Below are 20,471 nucleotides of genomic sequence, written 5' to 3' on the forward strand. Positions count from 1 at the left end.
TACTGAGTACATGCTTTTCTTCTTTGAGAGACAGAGACAGTGTGAGTAGGGGAGGGGCAGAGATAAAGGGAGAGAGAGAATCATAAGCAGGCTCCCTGCTGTCAGCATGGACCCCAACGTGGGGCTTGAACCCATGAAAGTGCGAGATCATGACCTGAGCCAAAACCAAGAGTCAACAAATACCAGCTGAGCCACTGAAGCAGCCCTAGTACATGCTTTTCAATAACAGTATTTTATATCATTTACCTGAATGTATCTGTGTGTGTGTATATGTTTTGTTTTATTATCAGTTTTATGGACTTATTTAAGATGTCTGAGAACTACTCACTTCAGATAAAAAGTATTCTTGACAACTCTTTATGTCAGTCTTTTTTTTATTATATTATTATTATTATTATTTTGAATTGGTGGGTTTCATTTCAGGGTGATAATAGATGATTTGTACCTTTTTAGTAATCATCTGAAGGCAAACCACCTTTGTTTATTAGTTTGCTATTTCTCCTGGGAAATGATTTTCTAGAATTCCTGCCCAGTTGGTCCAATTTAAGGACTCTTAACCCAAGGTTGAGGAGATCGAATAATAAAAAGTCATCATATGACCCTGGTATTCATGACATAACTTGTACTTTACTCATAAACTTTAGTCTAATTTTTAAACATTTTTGACTATAGATGCTGGAGAGGATGTGGAGAAATGGGAACCCTCTTGCACTGTTGGTGGGAATGCAAACTGGTGCAGCCACTCTGGAAAACAGTGTGGAGGTTCCTCAAAAAATTAAAAATAGACCTACCCTATGACCCAGCAGTAACACTGCTAGGAATTTACCCAAGGGATACAGGAGTACTGATGCATAGGGGCACTTGTACCCCAATGTTTATAGCAGCACTCTCAACAACAGCCAAATTATGGAAAGAGCCTAAATGTCCATCAACTGATGAATGGATAAAGAAATTGTGGTTTATATACACAATGGAGTAGTACGTGGCAATGAGAAAGAATGAAATATGGCCCTTTGTAGCAACATGGATGGAACTGGAGAGTGTGATGCTAAGTGAAATAAGCCATACAGAGAAAGACAGATACCATATGTGTTCACTCTTATGTGGATCCTGAGAAACTTAACAGAAACCCATGGGGGAGGGGAAGGAAAAAAAAAAGAGGTTAGAGTGGGAGAGAGCCAAAGCATAAGAGACTCTTAAAAACTGAGAACAAACTGAGGGTTGATGGGGGGTGGAAGGGTAGGTCATGGGTATTGAAGAGGGCATTTTTTGGGATGAGCACTGGGTGTTGTATGGAAACCAATTTGACAATAAATTTCGTATATTAAAAAAAAGTCATTTTGAACCATTTTCTCTGCAGTCCAGAATGAGATGATGAAGAGTAATCTGGCAGTTTCTAATGCAAAGTTCAATGTTCTGAATTTCTGAACGAACAGATTGAAAGTATCAAGGATGAGGAATAAGATGTAGAAGTTCCTAATTGTTGAGGGATTGCAGGAGGAATGAGGAAGAGAGAATCTCGAATGTACATCTGAAGGACAAGTTGAGCTGGGTGGCCATCAGGTAGGTCATTAGCAGCTGCAGCCGAAAGAATTATGTCTATAGACTGCAGCTTGCTTATGGCATGAGATGTGTTGTATTCTGGTGCATCCAAGTGGTGATTACAGAGTTGTGGTCAAAACCCTCTGACTAAGGTGGGCATGTCTGTATTCATCAGAATACAGCTTGTGTGAGGACACAAGAATGGGTTAATTGGAAAGAATAAAATGTAGTGCCTCCTGGACACAGTGTAATTGGCTCCCACTGGCACATCAGGGCAACATGCCAGGTTCTGGTGTTGGCAGGGAATGAGTTCTCAATTAGGCAAATCTCTCCACTTCTTAACCACCAGCACTGCTAATGCTCTGCTCTTTGGCCGAGATTATTGCAATAACTGCTAACAAGTCCCCCTGCTACTCCTTTTGCTCCTTTACAGTCTACTTGCCACATGTCAGCCCAAGAGATCCCTTCGATTTGTTAAGTTACATTACATCACTTGTCTGCTCAATGACCTCAGAGAGTTCTCACTCACTCAGTAGAAGCCAAAGTTCTCATGGTTTATAGGGCAGGTGCTATATGTTCTGCTTCCCCCACTCCTTGCTGTTCTGATCTTAAATCCCACTCTTCCTGAGTTCATTTATCTCAAGCCACAGGTGACTTCTCACTGCATCTCCAACGTGCAAGGCACACATTTTCCTCAGGGCCTTTGTACTTGCTATTTCCTCTCCCCAGCATGCTCTCCTCTACATAGGTATATGCATGCTCCAGCACCTCCTCCGGACTCAGGTTAGATTTCAACATTTCAGAGAGGCCTTCTGAGCTTACTGTCCACCTGGGTACTTGAAGTCCATTTCTAAAAGTATAATTTTCTGTATGGCAATTACCAACTGTATATACGTATATTTCTTTCGCTTAATTCTCTGTCTTCTGACACTCAAACACAACCTCTGTTTTATTCATGGATTTATTGCTGATATATAGTATGTTCTCAATGCCTATTGCATACTTGTTAAAAGAACTGAGCCCTCCCTTCAATGCCCAGAAATACCAGCAATTCCTATTTACTTCCTTTAGGGGATATATAAATACATGTCACATATGTGTATGTGTATAATTCACTTATGCTTAGTGAGCGAAAAGAGAAAGAGATTAACAAAAAATAGTGTAATGGAGTATAATTAAGAAATAGTTAGAGAAAAAAAAAGTGGAGTGTCAAAATTAAAAAGTTCCAAAGGAGAAAATTGTAAAGGAAATCGTAGAGAATGGCTAAGGGAGAGCCACTGGATTAAAACTGTAGGGTCATCCATTACCTTTAAGAGGAGATTTTTCATTTTTAGGAGAATGGGAGCAACTCATGAAAGGGTTTAAGTTACATGTACCTGGAAAAGAGACAGGGTGTCTTAGAGAAATAGGTGATTACAAGTCTGGGGCAGGAAATGTACCTGGAACATCTTGTTTTGTCAGAAATTAAGCATGTTATCCAAAAGTACCTGAGAGTCGATTTGAAGACAGTCTCACTGGTCAAAGATAAGACAATTTGAACATTGCTAAGAATAACAAATGCTATGGATGAAATATATTAAGAATGATTAAATACATAAATTCATAACAAACACAAAATGAGCAAAGAAAACACACTGGTCATCACTGGGAGATTGTATAAAAACCCAAACTCATTATTTTGAAACTGGTAAATGAAAGATTAGGCATTTCTATGACCTTTTTGATAATAAGTAGAAAACTAGTAAACCAGGTATGAGATGAAGGGTTTTTTCCCCCTTTATAGAGATTTTAATGTGATAAAGAAGACATTATAAAAAATAGAATTATCATTTTGAAACTTCTGTTTGAATAAATGAATCTAGGTACTGATCATCAACAATTGTGAACACACAAAAAAGTAGACATTCTGTGTTTTCCGATAGAAGGTCATACCACCTACCAGCGAAGCAGCCTTGCCAGAAGAAACAAAAATGAATCAGATCAGACCTCTATAAACAGTTAGCAATTTACAGAGGAATATATTAATCTGTGCCATGGAAATATAATCAACACAGTGCAGACTGTGGGGAATGTAACAGGACAAACAACCTTATCTCCAGCAAATAAATCACAAGGATAAATAAGTTGGGCAGAACTTACAAAAGAAACTTAAAGAAACATCAACAAATTACATTATTCGAATTTTATGTGGGCTCTGATTCAAACACATAAAAATGAATAAACATAATGAGACAGTGGAAATTTGAACACTAAATGGGTTTTTGATATTATTAATGAATTATTGTTAATTTCTCTTAGATGCAACAAGGAAAATGGAATACCTTTATCATGAAATATTTGGGGCCGAAATCATATGATTGTTTGGTGTCTTCTTCATAAATCATTTTCTCTATTTTCCCTCAAAAGTCCTCTCTAATTATTAATTATTTGTGCTAAGTTTGTGTTTATCATAAGCAGAGCCTGAGATGAGGATTGTGTGCAAGTGATTTACTAAGGAAATGCTCTGGGAGAGACCCACAAGAGTTCAGAATCAGGATAGTGAAGAGGAAGAAGCCCAGTGACACAGAGCATCAGCCTCAGTCAGATTCTGCAAAGAAGCACAAAAGTATTAATTATACTTCAGAGAGTATTTCAACCGGAGATCTGGGAAACACTCAAGGAGTCTGGAAATGGGAAGTCTGCAGGAGTCCTGTGTTGGAGGCAGTTAGTTTCATGGCCACAGGGACACAGAATGGTGAAGAGTACGACCTCAGGAGTCAGAGTTTTAAATTCTAAATCCTGGCTCCTCTACCTACTGTGATTCAGCGTTCCTATCTGAAAAACGGGGATAATAAATAAAAATGGGGACACTTCACAGAGTCACATGAGACAATACCTTTATAAGTCATTTAAAACAATGCTGGGGTTTTAAACCAGAACATGTATTAGAAATGATTGACCCAAGAATAGTGCTGCTAGGAATTTACCCAAGGGATACAGGTGTGTTGAGGCACAGGGGCACTTGTACCCCAATGTTTATAGCAGCGCTTTCAACAATAGCCAAATTATGGAAAGAGCCTAAATGTCCATCAGCTGACAAATGGATAAAGATGTGGTTTATATATACAAGGGAATTCTACTTGGCAATGAGAATGAAATCTGGCCATTTGTAGCAATGTGGATGGAACTGGAGGGTATTATGCTGAGTGAAATAAGTCAGTCAGAGAAAGACAGATACCATATGTTTTCACTCATATGTGGATCCTGAGAAACTTAACAGAAGACCATGGGGGAGGGGAAAGGGGGAAAAAAGTTACAGAGAAGGAGGGAGGCAAACCATAAGTGACTCTTAAATACTGAGAACAAACTGAGGGTTTATGGGAGGGTGGGGGAGAGGGGAAAGTGGGTGATGGGCATCGAGGAGGACACCCTTTGGGATGAGCACTGGGTGTTGTATGGAAACCAATTTGACAATAAATTATATTTAATATAAAAAAAAGAAAGGATTGACAAGAGATGCTTTAATTGGTAAGTGTCTTGAAATGTACATTCTGCTTTTAAGGATCCACAAAGCCAGTAATAAATATAGATGATAATAAATATACATGAATAGGTAGATGGTGGTTGTGAAAGACTTGGGAGGATCTAAACAGAGGTGGGGGCTGCCCTAGGTAGCACACTCAGCAATACTGATTTGCATGCAACACTCTTAGGAACAGCACCCAGAACTGGAATCTTTAGTAATACAGGGCAGGCAACATAGGATCACACTCCCAGGAGGAAAATATGTGAAAATGAGGCATAGACTCCAAATGCTACTTGAGTAAAGGGGCAATGTGTTGTAGTAAGAGCTTGAAGCTGAGAACCAGATAAGATTCTGATTACTGTAAGCAAAGGATTAGGTTCAAGTAGAGGGAACATGCAGCTTGATTTGATGATATAGACTGACATCTCATTTGGTACTCAACCACCCTCATTTTAGAGATGAAAAATCTTAGATAAAGTTTAAGCAATGTGCCTAATTAATTCAGTAATGTGCCCAAGTTAACTCATTGATGAAGTGGAACAGTTGTGACTAAATCTCAGATCTTATAGCCACAGAGCTTGAGTCTTAACTTCAATACTGAAATTTTAGTCTTAAGCTTTTAAGGCTATTTTAGGTGATCATCAGGTACTTGACCATTAAATTTCATGAAGATGTGATATGGCCTGTTGATGGAATATATCCAATCAAAAAAAAAAAAAAAAGTTACAGTGTGCTGTAGTTAGAATGTTGTCCCAAAGTATGAAGCATTGTTAGTGGAAATCCGAAACGGAAGCAAAGGCATTAAAAAGTGTTTTATCTGTGCCCTGACTCAGCCTCCAATAGAGCTGGGAGATGTGAAGCTGACTTTGCTATCAGTAAAAGGATGCTGACAGTGGGTTCCAAAAAGGAAAAACAACATGCAACATGAGACTGATCAAGCCCATCGGTCTCAAGCATAGAGACAAATAAATATAGCTACGGCAATATTTTTTGCCTCACTGGTCATTAATAATGTGTCAGCAAGCATGAGACCATTTCCATCCGGCTACTATATTAATGCCAATTTAGGAACAAAATAGGAGTAATTGACTCAACATGTCTACAGTCACTTGTTTACCTAAGAATAAAACACTGAGAGGCATATTGGCAAATTAAATGAAAATTAATCCTGGTCATAATCAAATAAAAATACAGTACATCCAAAGACTGTTCTAGTGTTGAACTTTCCCCCATGAACTAATTAGCTGGCTGGAATGTCTTTCTAAGTGTCATCTTATTCAGCTTTTTGAAATGCAAGATGTTAAAGGGAAATCCACATTTTATTGTAAAGCTGGAATATAAGTCTTTGGCTTTGTTATTCAAAATGGAAGTGGATTTATTTTAAGGTGATTTTTTTACTAAGCCTAAAAATAGAAATTCTAGTAAATTTTAAATCCAGGACGAATGCCCAGAGTTCTACCCATATACAGAAAAACTATGAAAAAATTGTTACCATCGTTGTAATCTAAGTGTTAGAATAAAATCTCGTGAAGCTGGTACGTCACTGCCCACACTCAGTACTTAAGGGAAATAAGCTGGATTCATTTTTTCTGAGTAAATAATGATAGGTCAGTATTTGGTATGTATTTTTCTGGGAAACAATAAGGCTCCAGAGAATGTTTTATAAATGTGTGATGTTGGAATAAGCAGAAAAACAGGTTCAAATCATTTTTTATCTGAACTTTTGTTTCTTATTGAATAAGAGATTTGAGTAAGAAATCTCTACAAAGAAACCTAAAAAGCCTGGTATACAAACTTGGGCATAATAAGTACTCAGCTAATACTTATTATGCAACATGAACTTAGGGAGAATGTGAGTTTGGTAATCAGATAAGCATGAATTAGAAAATTTATCAGACCTCAGATAGCTTACTTCTTGTCTCTCAGTTTCTGCACTACGAGTAAAGAATCTATTTCAGGGAAGGAGATGAGAAAAAATGAACATAATATGTGAAAGAATCTAAAATTATACTTTACATAAGAAGTCCCATTAACCAGTTTCATCCTTGAATAAATAAATTTTGAGGCTGAAATTCTCATTTCTAAAACAACTGTGAACTGTTATTCACAATACTGACAGGTTAGTTAAGAAGTCTACTGGAAGGGGGGCACCTGGGTGGCTCATTTGGTTAAGCATCCAACTTTGGCTCAGGTCATGGTCTCGTGGTTCCTGAATTTGAGCCCCGCATTGGGCTCTGTGCTGACAGCTCAAAGCTTGGAGCCTGCTTTGGATTCTGTGTCTCCCTCTCTCTCTGCCCCTCGTCTGCTCGCACTCTGTCTGCCTCTCTCTTAAAATTAAACAAACATTAAAAATTAAAAAAAAAAAGATATCTACTGGAAGAGTGGCTAGGTGGCTTAGTCAGCTAAGCATCTGACTCTTGATTTAGACTCAGGTCATGATCTTACCATTTCTGAGATTGAGCCTGTGTCAGGCACTGAGCTGAAAGCACTGAGCCTGCTTGGGATTCTCTCTGTCTCTCTCTCTCTCAAAATAAATGAACTTTAAATAAATAAATACATAAATACATTAATAAATAAAAGGAAGTCTGCTGGAGATGATATAAAAGCTGGCATGTTTCAATATGGAAAGACAGTCTTAGGATAAGCATGGCTAAAGGAGGTGAGGAAGAAGCTGGTCTCTGAAAAGCTCAAAAGGCTTACAGAGATTTAGGGACAAATGTCTTCCAGAATGATTCAGCCTATTTTATGTGCCTTGAAATGTACCAGGTATTTCAATATTTAAATTTAAATATAAAATTTTATTCAATTTATCCTTTTTAAAGTTATACATAATCAAATAATGGCATGAAGAACTGGATGGCTGAATAACTGGGTGACTGAATAACTTCATAATTGAACTTGAAAAGTGAACTTGAACAGTATTATTAGTCGTAAAATTCTTAGCCATTTATTGAAACCATTCCAGCTTCTAATTCTTACAAGACTGAATGTTACATATGCTAACAACAGTACAGGAATCTACTTAAGAAAAAATAAAGTTGAGAAAGAATTGATAGTATAAATCAGCTTTAGTGACACCACCCACATCAAGGTGACATCAATCTTTATTAAGCAGCTACAAGACTTCCTGAGATTTTTATGATGAGAATTTCTCTTTTAGTCAACAAATCATAGAGTTTCAGACAGAACTGTGCTGCACTCCTGTTTGTATAATCAAACATATGCCATAGAATCATAATACGATCTCTCTACCCACGTTAGCAAAAATTAATGTTTGATTAATGCATTTGATTGTTAAAGGCACACTTTTCCCCAGCTCCATATGGCATTTTTCTAAGATAGAATTTTCACCAGAAAATTAAAAAGCCTGGTGAATGTTTTCCAGTTTTCATCTAAGAGTTGTGCTATCTGTCTTGATATTCCAATTTTGAGAATATTTCAAATAGTATGACAAACATTTTCTTGTATATATTGTTTATATAAAACACCTCTGTACATTTTTCATCAGAGGAAAATGAACCTTTACAGAAAAAAATAAATTCGTAAAGACATCTTGAAATTAGGTCAAAAGGGTTTAGATATGTTTCTATACATAAGGTACTTGAGGAGAAAAAAACCATAAATATATTTTTATTCGATTAAATTAAATATATTTTATTATAAGAAAAAACACCGTTGTCATCCTCAATGTAGATAACAATTGGGATTCAAATATAATTGAGAAATTTTAAATACTTGTATTTCATTCCAAGAAAAAAATCGGAGGAAAAAAAAAAAATACCAAACTTAATCTAAAGTAGCCTTAAAAGAACAACGTGAGGCTTCTGGAACAGCAAATTGAAGAAAATGACAAAAATCTCTCTCCAAAAAGCAATGATAAAAACTGGACAAATTGTCAAAAATAACCATTTAAGGGCTCTGGAAATTGACCAAAAGCATACAACAAATGAGAAACATGACGTTAAGGATCTCAACTGAGCGTCCATAAACACGTTGAGGGATTGCGGGAGTTTAGTCCGGGGCCGCGTTTTTCTTACCCATCCCAGCTCTGTCATCCAGACATTCTACCTAGGAGTGCAAGCCATGGCCTCAGGACTAGCAGGCTCACTGCCAGAAAGGCTGCATGCACAACACTGTGTGCAAACTTAGAAGAGAGCAGAGGAGCCCTAATGAGCTACTGAATTTTAAGAGATCTATGGGCAAAATGTGAGAGTTCTACTCTTTCAAGTGTGTGAGCGTAACCTCTGAACAAGCACTGGATGAAAACTAAGCTATGTTGACCCAAAAGCTACATCAAAGAAGCTGACCTTAAAAATAAAAACAAGAATTAAAGAAGACAAAAACAGAAACAAGTAACTGAGCAGAGACATGGCCACAAATTAGTCCAAATAAACAAACATGAAAACAGGAGAAAATATCAATCTTGATGGGACTCAGAGTCTAGAGTTGTTGCAATATTACTGCAGTGTAATTCTACAAGTCCAGCTTTTGGGGTTCCTGGGTGGCTCAGTCGGTTGAGCGTCTGAATTTGGATCAGGTCATGATCTCGTGGTCTATGAGTTCGAGCCCTGGTTGGGCTCTGTGCTGACAGCTCAGAGATTTCAGATTCTGTGTCTCCCTCTCTCTCTGCCCCTCCCCCACTCTCTCTCTCTCTCTTTCAAAAATAAACAAACACTAAAAGAAAATTTTTTAAAGTCCAGCTGCTAACAAAACAGGATGAGATATGTAAAGAAACTAGAATTTTTGACCCATTAAGAAGTATACTGTAACTCCTAGAGCAACAGCTAAGAAAAAAAAAATACAGAAAATAATTCGAGAAAAGAATTTAAATGGAACATTAATTATCTACATAACACCAAGAAAGGAAGTAAAAGAGAGAGACAGAGAGAGGGAGAGAGAGAGAGAGAGAGAGAGAGATATGGAGAGAAGGTGAAGCATACAGGAAACAAATAGCAAAATAGTAAATATAAATCCAGCCATGTCAATAATGGTAGCAAGCATGTATGGATTAAAAACTAATCAGGGGCATCTGGGAGGCTCAGTCAGTTAACTGTCGGACTTCAGCTCAGGTCATGATCTCACCATCGGTGAGTTGGGTCCCCACATGGAGCTCTGTGCTGACAGCTCAGAGCCCAGAGCTTGCTTCAGATTCTGTCTCTCTTTCTCTTTGCCCCTCCTCCACTCACACTCTGCCTCTCTCTGCCTCTCAAACATGAATAAACATTAAAAAAAAACACATTAGGAAAAATTTGTTTTTAGATATAATATGGACACTTTCTAATTATAAAACATCAATTCACTTGGGAGGTATGTTAATTACAAACACACATGCACCTGACAAAAGATTAAAAAATACATGAAGCAGATTTACACAATGTATAGGAGAAATAAGAAATTTAACAAAATTATTTGGAGAATTCAATGCCCTACTCCCAACAATAGCCTGCTCAGCTAGAGTGAAAATCAGCAAGACTCTTAAGGACTCGAGACATAAGACCATAAAAGACATTACTGATGAAGATGAGCAAATGGACATTTATAGAACACACTATCCAATAGCAGCAGAAAAAAAAGTATATGGAACATTCTCCAGGAAAGGCTAAGTTCTGGGTCATAGGAATTCTCAATAAATTTGGAATAATTGGATTCCTACAACATATGTTCTTTGATCCCCATGGAATTACATTAGAAATCAAAAAAAGGAGAACTTGAGAAATTCAAAAATATTTGGAATTTAACTAGCATACTTCTAAACAAACAATGAATTCAAGAATAAATCACAAAGGAAATCAGAAGATATTTTGAGTTGAACAAAATGAAAACACAATATATAAACATTAACGGCATGTATCTAAAACAGGGCTTACATAAAAGTTTATAACAGAGATGCCTACATTAGAAAAGGAATATTTCAGAGCAATAACCTGTGAGTTCATTTTACAAAGCTAGAAAATAAAAGAACAAATTAAGCCCAACACAAACAAAAAGAAGGAAATAAGATTAGAAAAGAAATAAATGATACCAAATACAAAAAAATAACATAAAAGTGAATCCCCAAAATTTTATTGAAAGAAATCAACAAACCTGTCAAAAATTTTTTAGAGTTGGCAAGAAAATAAGACAATAGACAAATTAACAAAACTAGGAATAAAAGGGTGGCTATCACTACTGATTTTACAGAAATTAAAAAGATCAGAGGGAATATTAGGAATAACATTTTGCCAACGAATTGGACAATGTGGATAAATCTGAACAACAACAAGAAAAACAATAAGAAAAGAATGTGTGAATAGATGTGTAACAAATGAAGAAATTAAATTAGTGAGTAAAAATCTTCTCACAAAGACCAGGCTCCCATGTCTACACTGGTGATTTAATCAATCATTATATGAAGCAAGTAATAACCATGGCTCCTGAACTCATCCAGAAAAAGAAAGAAGTAACAGAAATGGAAATTTTTCTTTAGAAAACGTAGAGCAGGAGGGAGGGAATACTTTCCTAATTCATTTTGTGAGGCAACTGCTATCGTAATCCTACCACAGAGGAAAATCAAAAGACATCAATAGGGGAAAAAAGTACTAGCCAATAGATCTCATGAATATGGATGTAAAAATCCTCAGGAACACATTCGCAAATAAATCCAGCCACACACACAAAAATGATTGTATGCACGCCATGCCCACATGAGGTTTATCTCAGGAATGGAAGGTTGGTATAAATATCCCAAAGTCAACTAATGTAATGCACCATATTAATAAACTAAAGTACCAAACCTCATGATCATATTGATAAATGCACAGATACATTTTGAAAAATCTTTTATCCATGGACGGTGATTTTCAACAAATTAGGAATAGAAGAGAACTTCCTAAAACTGATAAAGAGTATCTATAAAAGTCCTATAGCTAAAAAAGCTATAGCTTTTTCCTGACTTTAGGGGGAAGCATTTGGTGTTTCACTGCTAAAGTGAAAATTTTAGTTTAAAATGGTAAAATACCAAATGCTTCCCTCTTAAGATCAGGAAAAAAGCAAGGATGCCTGCTCTCAACACTTTTATTCAACACTGCATGCATTGAAGTTGTATAGGTAGTGAAATAAAACAGAAAAACAGAAGAAAATGATAAATAAATAAATGGTATCTAAATTGGAAAGAAAGAGATAAGATTTTTTATTTGCAGATGACCTGATTCTGTATGTAGAAAATCCAAATAAATCACAAAAAACTACTAAAGCTTTAAAATAATGTCAGTATCAAGATCACAGGATTTAACATCAATATAGAAACATTAATTAAATTTCTGTACTAGCAGTGAACATTTGCAAATGAAATAAGACAAACAATTCCATTCACAATTGCATGAAAAATGAATAAAATATTTAGAAGTAACATTAACAAAAGCAGTACAAGACTTGTGTTCTGAAAATTACAAAATGCCTCTGCGAGAAGGAAGATTTAAATAAATGGAGAGGCATTCCATGTCCATGAATCAGAAGACTAAATGTATTAAGATGGCAATTTGTCACGAATTGATCTATAGATATAATTAAGTCACTTTCAAAACCCCAGCAGGCCTTTTTGTTGGTGGAAATTGACAAGTTGTTTTTAAAGTTTATAGGGAGGGGTGCCTGGGTATCTTAGTCAGTTGAGTGTCCGCCTTTGGCTCAGGTCATGATCTTACAGTGTGAGTTCAAGCCCAGAGTCGGGCTTTGTGCTAACAGCTCAGATCCTGGAGCCTGCTTCAGATTCTGTGTCTCCCTCTCTCTCTGCCCCTCCCCTGCTCATGCTCTGTCTGTCTCAAAAATAAATAAAAGCATTAAAAAATATTTTAAAGTTTATAGGGAAATGCAAGGCACCCAGAGTAGCCAAAACTACTTGACAGGAGAATAATGTCAAACACTTAACATTTTCCAATTTCAAAACTTGCTATAAATCTACACGAAGCAAGGCAGCATGGTCCTGGTATAAGGATGGACTTATAAATTGAACAAAAATGAGTTCAAAATTAAACTCTTCACATTAATGGTAAAAAAGAACAAGGCCACAGTTAGATTTTATGGGTTTAAATTTTTTGTCCAGTAACAATCACCTGGTTGGTTTATTTTATCTTTAGGCTTATTTATGTATTTTAAGAGAGACAGAGAGTGAGTGGGGGGAGGGGTAGCCATAGAGGGAGAGAGGGAGAGAATCCCAAGCAGGCTTCATGCTGTCAATGTAGAGCCTAACACATGGCTTCAACTCACAAAACCAAGAGATCATGATCTGAGCCAAAATCAAGAGTCCCACGTTAAACCTACTGAGCCACCCAGGCGCCCCACCAGGGAGGTTTATAAAGCACATAGTTACCTAGTAGCAGGACCAAACAAAAAGAAACGCATAAAATTTGAGAGTCTTATATCATTTGATTTATTTCAAAATTACATTAAAGTAATGCTAGTTGTAGGACAGTGTCAAAGATAAACACCACCATACGTTAATTTCAAGGAGAACAGATTTTATTCAGTAACTACGGATTGTAGGGGCAAGTGCTGAGCTCCATTCTATTTGTTCAGAGGTGATGGGATGTTTGACAAGAGAATAGAGAGGAGGGAGTGGAAATTTCAGGGGCTCCAGCGGTCAGGGAAGTGAAAACTCACAAAAAGCAGAGGGAGGTGGTCCAAGTGAAACCCATCTGGGTTTTCTAACTGGCACTTACCAAATGTAAGCCTCTCCCTTTGCACAGAGACTGGGAAACAGGGGCCCTATCCTCAGATATTGGCAGCAATAGAGTAAATTCTTTTGGCAGCCTTGAGTTTGCTCAAGCAGGTACTTGAAGAGGGTCTAGAGACATCCTAAGGGTACTGACTTGAGCTGTTACAAACTATAGTAATGTTTGTTCAGGTCTTTATAGGCCAAGATGGAGGCATAGTAGAAAAAAATCTGACTAAGGTTTGGTCAAGGAGATAATCATCATCAGCAAGGATTTTAAAATGTACTCTGTAAACCACCTACACGAGAACTTTGGAGTAATTATTGGAAAAATGATTTTTGAATCTTACCCAGATATATTAAATTAAAATATTTTGTTTAGGACCCAAAACATATTAGAAATCAACCCAGATGATTCAGACATAAATGAAAGTTTGAAAACCACCTGTTGAGAGTGACCAAGTTTTGGAAATGGATATGCACTGTAATTTTCACAACTGCTTAGATGAAAACAAACATGAGGATATAATAATGATAGCAAACATACATTAAGAATTTAAATATGTGCCAGGCTTGTTTTAAGAATTTTACATGTATCAACTCAATCCCATATTACGTTTGGAATATTGATTTTAATGATAAAGAAAACTATACACAGAGAGGTAAAGTAATTTACGTAAGGTCATATAGCAGAGCAAGAATTCAAACCCAGAAATTTTGCCTCCAGAGGCTATATTCTAAGTCACTATATTATATATTTAATTGTGACATGATGATCAACAACCTATTTCCAACATTCTTGAAAAATTTCGTATGGAGATAGGAATGTGGTGGTCTTGCTAAATTTGACAAGACTTATTTTTGTGAAGTATTTGGGAGAGAGGGTGAAAGGCAGACTGCACCAGCTTAAAGTTAAGATGGTCAAAGAAAATAGAAAGAAAAAGTAAATATAAAAGAAAATGTATTAAATTATAAAGTAAGCATCTTTCCCTCTATTTGTAAAGGAAACCAATAAAGTAAAATTTAATTTTTGGAAAACATAACAAAATAAATAAGAATTTAGTAAGACTAATTAAGGGGGAAAAGTGATAAATCTATACTATCAGAAAGATATGAGAAAGATATTATGCTTGGCTGGCATAGTTGGTTAAGCATATGATTCTTCATTGCGACTCAGGTCATGATCCCAGGGTTGTGGAATCAAGCCCCACGTCTGGCTCTGCACTGACAGTGTGGAGCCTGCTTGGGATTCTCTCTCTCCTCTCTCTGCCTCTCCCCTGCTTGTGCATGTGCTCTATGTCTCTTTATCTCTGTCAAAATAAATAAATAAACTTTAAAAATATATAAGATATTAAAGATAGAGCTTGAAAATATTCAGATGTTAAAGACATTAGAAATGTAAAGAATATATGTTCCACCAGAGCAAGGGCCTAATGAAAGTTGGCAAAAGGGAGCCCAGAAGAGAGTAGTTGATCCATTTTCTAAGAAAGATTGGTATGATGTGAAAGCACCAGCTATGTTCAATGTAAGAAATATTGGAAAAACACAAGTCGTGAGAGCTCAAGGAAGCAAAATTGAATCTGATGGCCTCAATGGTAGTGTTTTGGAGGTGAGCCTTGCTGATCTGCAGAATGATGAAGTTACACTTAGAAAAATCAAGCAAATTGCTGAGGATGTACAGGGCAAAAACTGTCTGACTAATTTTCATGGCATGCATTTTAACCCTGACAAAACGTGTTCCATGGTCAAAAATGGTAGACCATGATTAAAGCTCATGTTGATGTTAAGACTACCGATGGTTATTTGCCTTGTGTATTTTGTGTTGATTTTACTAAAAAATTGCAACAATCAGATTTGTAAGACTTCTTATGCTCAGTTCCAACTGGTCCACCAAATTTCGAAAAAAGATAATGCATATCATGACCTGAGAGGTGCAAATGACTTAAAAAAAAAAAGTCAATCAGCATCAGACAGCATCAAAAAGAGACATAGGAGGGGCGCCTGGGTGGCTTGGTAGGTTAAGCGTCCGACTTCGGCTCAGGTCATGATCTCACGGTCGGTGGGTTCGAGCCCCGCGTCGGGCTCTGTGCTGACAGCTCAGAGCCTGGAGCCTGTTTCGGATTCTGTGTCTCCCTCTCTCTCTGCTCCTCCCCTGTTCATGCTCTGTCTCTCTCTGTCTCAAAAAAATAAATAAACGTTAAAAAAAAAAATTAAAAAAAAAAAAGAGACATAAGAAAAGCTTATAAATCTACTTATCCACTCCATGATATCTTTGCTAGAAAAGTAAAAATGCTGGAGAAGCCCAGGTTTGAACTGGGAAAGCTTATGGACCTTTCTGGTAAAGGTAGTAGTTCTGGAAAAGCGACTGGAGATGAGACCAGTGCTAAAACTGAACAAGCTGATGGGTCTGAGCCACCAGCCCAAGAATCTGTGTGAAATTCAGACATTTAATGGTGACAGATAAAAAAATCCTATTGGTGAAAATAAATAAACAAATAAATAAATAAATAAAATTGAAACTGTATATTAATCTGACAATTTAGATGCTGCAATTTGAGGAAAATATAACTTAACAGTACTAAAAGGAGAAATAGACAAATCTCAATAGCATTGTTTTTCTTTTCAGAACATTACATTCATTATTTTAATAATCTCACAATAATCTCCTGATTTAGATGATTTCACTAGCAAATCTTTCAAAATATTTAAGAAAGGGAAAAATACAAAATCTTCTATTTAATAAAGATAAAATCATTCTTAGATCCTTTTTTTTGAAGTGAGGATAATCTTTATATCAAACCTTATCAAGGACATTAAAAGAAAAACTATAGATCAATTTCTCTAATATATATTATTTCACAAATCTAATAAAATATTAGCAAATTGAATCCAGTAATACCAAAAGTGGGGTTAAAATGAGCTGAAAGTCTTCATTCTTTTTACCTGTGTGAGATACTTACTTGGTAAATACCAAGAAAATTACTTATTTCTTAAAAGTTTAGAAAAGTAATAAAATTGGAGTCTTACGCCATTAAAAATTATTTTAATCATTGAATGTCGTTCTACCTATATATTTTTGTTTTTTTGATTTTTGGACCAAGTGTTTTCAATTTTCTTTTTTTTTTTTTTTTATTACTGACATTTCTTTAAGTCAATTGACTACTCAAATTTTTCACATTTTCTTTATTAAAATTTTATATCTAAAGAGTTATGTGTTACATATGCTATTTTTATTCTATTGGTTACAATTAAATCTTTAACAAAATCACTTGAAAAAAGATAAAAACAATTTCATGATTAAGTTTATCTAGAAAGGAGTTTTTAAGAATATTTTATTTTTTAAAGAATATTTTAAATATTATCACTCCTTAACATCATCCATTTCATCATTGTTTAGTATTTTAGTTGCTCTTTCGTATTTATCCACCCAAAATTAATCATCATTTTTATTATGCACATCACTGTCGATAGTTACTTATGTTTATTACTGTTTACTAATTTTAACTGCTTTTCAGATTCTTTCCTTCCTTCTGGATTTATTTCCCTCTTTCTGAGGTCGAGAGTTTAGGACACTTTTTAACTATGAATTATAATAGTAAAACTAAATTTTAGTTAGGTTTAAAATAACTAAACTCTTGAACTCAATTTTTTTTTTCTGAAAAACAACTGGTGTAGTTTAGTTATCATCTACTTTTCTCTTTGGTGTGATTTACGATTTTCTTTTTAGTTGTATTTTTTAATTCTATTCCAAAGTGTTCAGATGTAGATTTGCTTTTGGTGTAGTCCTTGAATTGGTATTTTGATTTAATCTCGGGTTGTGAGATTCATCATCTCTTAAAATCTCATCTTTGTACATTGCTTTGACTACTGATTCATTGCCATTTTCTTTATCATTTTGATATTCCTATAAGACATATTTTGCAATGTATCTTTCAGGTCTATTTTTGAAACATTTTCTCATATAGTACATCTGTTTTTAACTGTGCTGTCCATACAAATATTTACACAAATATAGCTCTAGTTAACTAATTTTGTCCTCAGATTTGTACGTGATATGCTATTTTAACCATTCATTGAATTTTTAATAATAAAGACTTTATAGAAATTACATTTCATTTCTTTTCATATGTATACTATTTGTTCATAATAATTTAAAACATACTACTGTAACATATATTTCAAATTTTATGACTTTTATTTATAGTCCTTGGGGAACAGATTTTTCTATTTAATCTTCTGATGATCCTCATTTAAAATTTTTCTTTCTCTCTTTCTTCCTTTTTCTCTCTCTTCCTTCCTTCCTTTCCTTCTTTCTTCCTACCTTCCTTCCTTCCTTCCTTTCTTCTACCTTCCTTCATTCCTTTCTTTCTTTTCTTTCTTTCTTTCTTTCTTTTTTTCTTTCTTTTCTTCTTTTCTTCTCTTTCTTTCTTTCTTTCTTTCTTTCTTTCTTTCCTTTCTTTCGCCTTTCTCTCTGCCTTTCTTTAATTGTAGGCTCATCTTCTGCCCAGTTTGCTTTCTTTCATGGTGGTTACATCTACCCATGTAATGTCATCTTGTCATCTACCTTCCATGATCTTAGACAATGTATATTGCTTCTTCCTAGATCAAAAGAATATCAAAAGTTTTGTTCTGGCTTTATTTCTTTCTCTTTAATTAATTAATTAATTAATTTATTTATTAAAGTTTATTTATTTATTTGAGAGAGAGAGAAAGCACAAGCAGAGTATGGCCATAGAGAGAGAGACAGGGAGAGAGAGAATCCCAAGCAGGCTACACGCTGTCAGCGCAGAGCCTGATGCAGGGCTTCAACTCCCGAACCATGAAACCATGACCTCAACCAAAACCAAGAGTCAGACACTTAACTGACTGGGCCACCCAGGTGCCCCATTCATTTTTGTTTAAGTCCTGACCACACAAACTATATAAATTCAGACACCTGACAGGCATGTGTGCTTAGTTTTTCAATCTCATGAAACAACTAACACATACCCTCCTCCCTCAACCCGGTACACAATTTCACACAGATATTCAGTTAGTTGGCAAACTCTCTGATCCTCTAATGCTATTTTTAGATGTACTTTCTTGCATCTTATTGGAACTACATGCCTAATCTGGATGTATGATATAAATTGAATTCCAACTTCCTAACTCCCTGAGAGCTCAATCTCTTCTTTTTTATGTCACTAAGGGTGCTAAAATCCAGCCCCGGCTAGTGCCTTTAGTAAGACCAAAACAGAAGTATTTACTGATGAGTCCAGGTTTCATTTATTTATTTTTTTTCATTTTAAGCATTAGATATTCTCTATCTCTTCCTTTTTGTTCTTCTCTTTCTACTTCTCTTCCAACTCCTCTTTTTTCTTCTATTTTATCTCAATTATTATTGGTTTATTTTATTTTATTTGTGCTAGTAAGTGTTTGTGGTAGAGTTGGGATAGAGTTAGTCAGAGCATGCCAACTCATTCCATCATGTTACCTGGTAAACCTCACATAAATATTATTTGATTACATTATTGAAGACATAATATTTGCCTGAGCTAATATTAGAATTTTATTTACTTTTTATTTTTTAATTTATTAATTATTCCACCACTTAAGTTGGGTTAAGAATTGGTGAGAAGAAATTTTCTACCTCCCATAGACTCAAACCATATACATTCTTTCTCTATCAACCCTACCTCTCTTATTATCTCTCCCTCTGTCTCTCTTTCTCTCTGTTTCTCTCTCTCTCTCTCTCAGTTGTTCATATATACAATCAAAGTCACCAAAATTTAGTGAGAGAAATAAAGACATATAAATCAGGAGTATGTTCATCCTGGAAAGGTTTGTATTGGCTCTTGGCTGTCTAATGTAACCTGTAGCTATCATAGATACTGGCGTGTGACGTGTATCTGGCTAACAAACACTTGTAAAAACAATATACGCATTAGCACATTATGATTTAGAGCTATTTATAAGCAAATGAAAAATTCCTGAGTAATGTTTAGAACTGGCAAAACCACTTCCTTTATTGTGGAAATAAAATGCAATTAAAGAATTGGTATGTTCATGTCTCTGATGATGTTCTCCACATTTGAAAGTTCTGGAAAAAGAGTTTTGTAAACTAGTCGGTAAGATTTCTCCTTTCTCCTATTTATTTGAGGTAATTAATGTCATCTACACATGTTCTTAATGATCCCTACTTATGAGTAGTAGAAATAAATCTGCATATGTCTTTTAGCTTTTTGTTCTTTCATCCTGAGGGAATGACATAACAATATTTGGTGTCACTCTAGCTCTATCAACTTAATTTTCTTTTAAATTAGAATTACTTATTTTTGAAAGGTAGTGATCTCCTTTGTATTTTTAAAATATTTATAAATCAGAAATATAAATGTAACTCCATAGATATCATATTTAATATTGATCAAATAATTTTCAAGTAAGTAAACCTGGAGTAACTTCTTAATAACTTTCCTGAAATTTTATTTCATTAACCAAGAAAAACTCACTTAAATTGTATATTTCTCTTTTGTATTTTCATCTCAGAATAGGTGACTGAGTTGTACAGAAATGACGATCTTTTTTTAGAGGCCAATATTTTTGAACAATAATATGACATCATGAACCACACTTAACAATTGTCTCAGGGATGAAGCTTTGAGGAAAATCCCAGTGTCTTGGCTGTTATTTATAAAGTAAAAGAGAGTAGAGAAGTCAAGGAACCACAATAAAAATGATTCTCCCTTGCTTTAAGCATCT

At 35.3% G+C, this 20,471-nt stretch overlaps 1 long non-coding RNA gene and 1 pseudogene across 1 annotated transcript in view; both read left to right on the forward strand.

Moving 5' to 3' along the window:
• LOC132670171 (uncharacterized) overlaps nt 1-20,471 on the forward strand; it is a 451,329-nt gene that overhangs the window by 377,215 nt on the left and 53,643 nt on the right. The window lies entirely within an intron of this gene.
• Nucleotides 7,694-16,169, forward strand: LOC132669789 (small ribosomal subunit protein eS1 pseudogene; annotated as a pseudogene).

Source organism: Panthera onca, chromosome B3, assembly GCF_046562875.1.
Source record: "Panthera onca isolate mPanOnc1 chromosome B3, mPanOnc1 haplotype 2, whole genome shotgun sequence".
Classification (NCBI taxonomy): Eukaryota; Metazoa; Chordata; class Mammalia; order Carnivora; family Felidae; genus Panthera; species Panthera onca.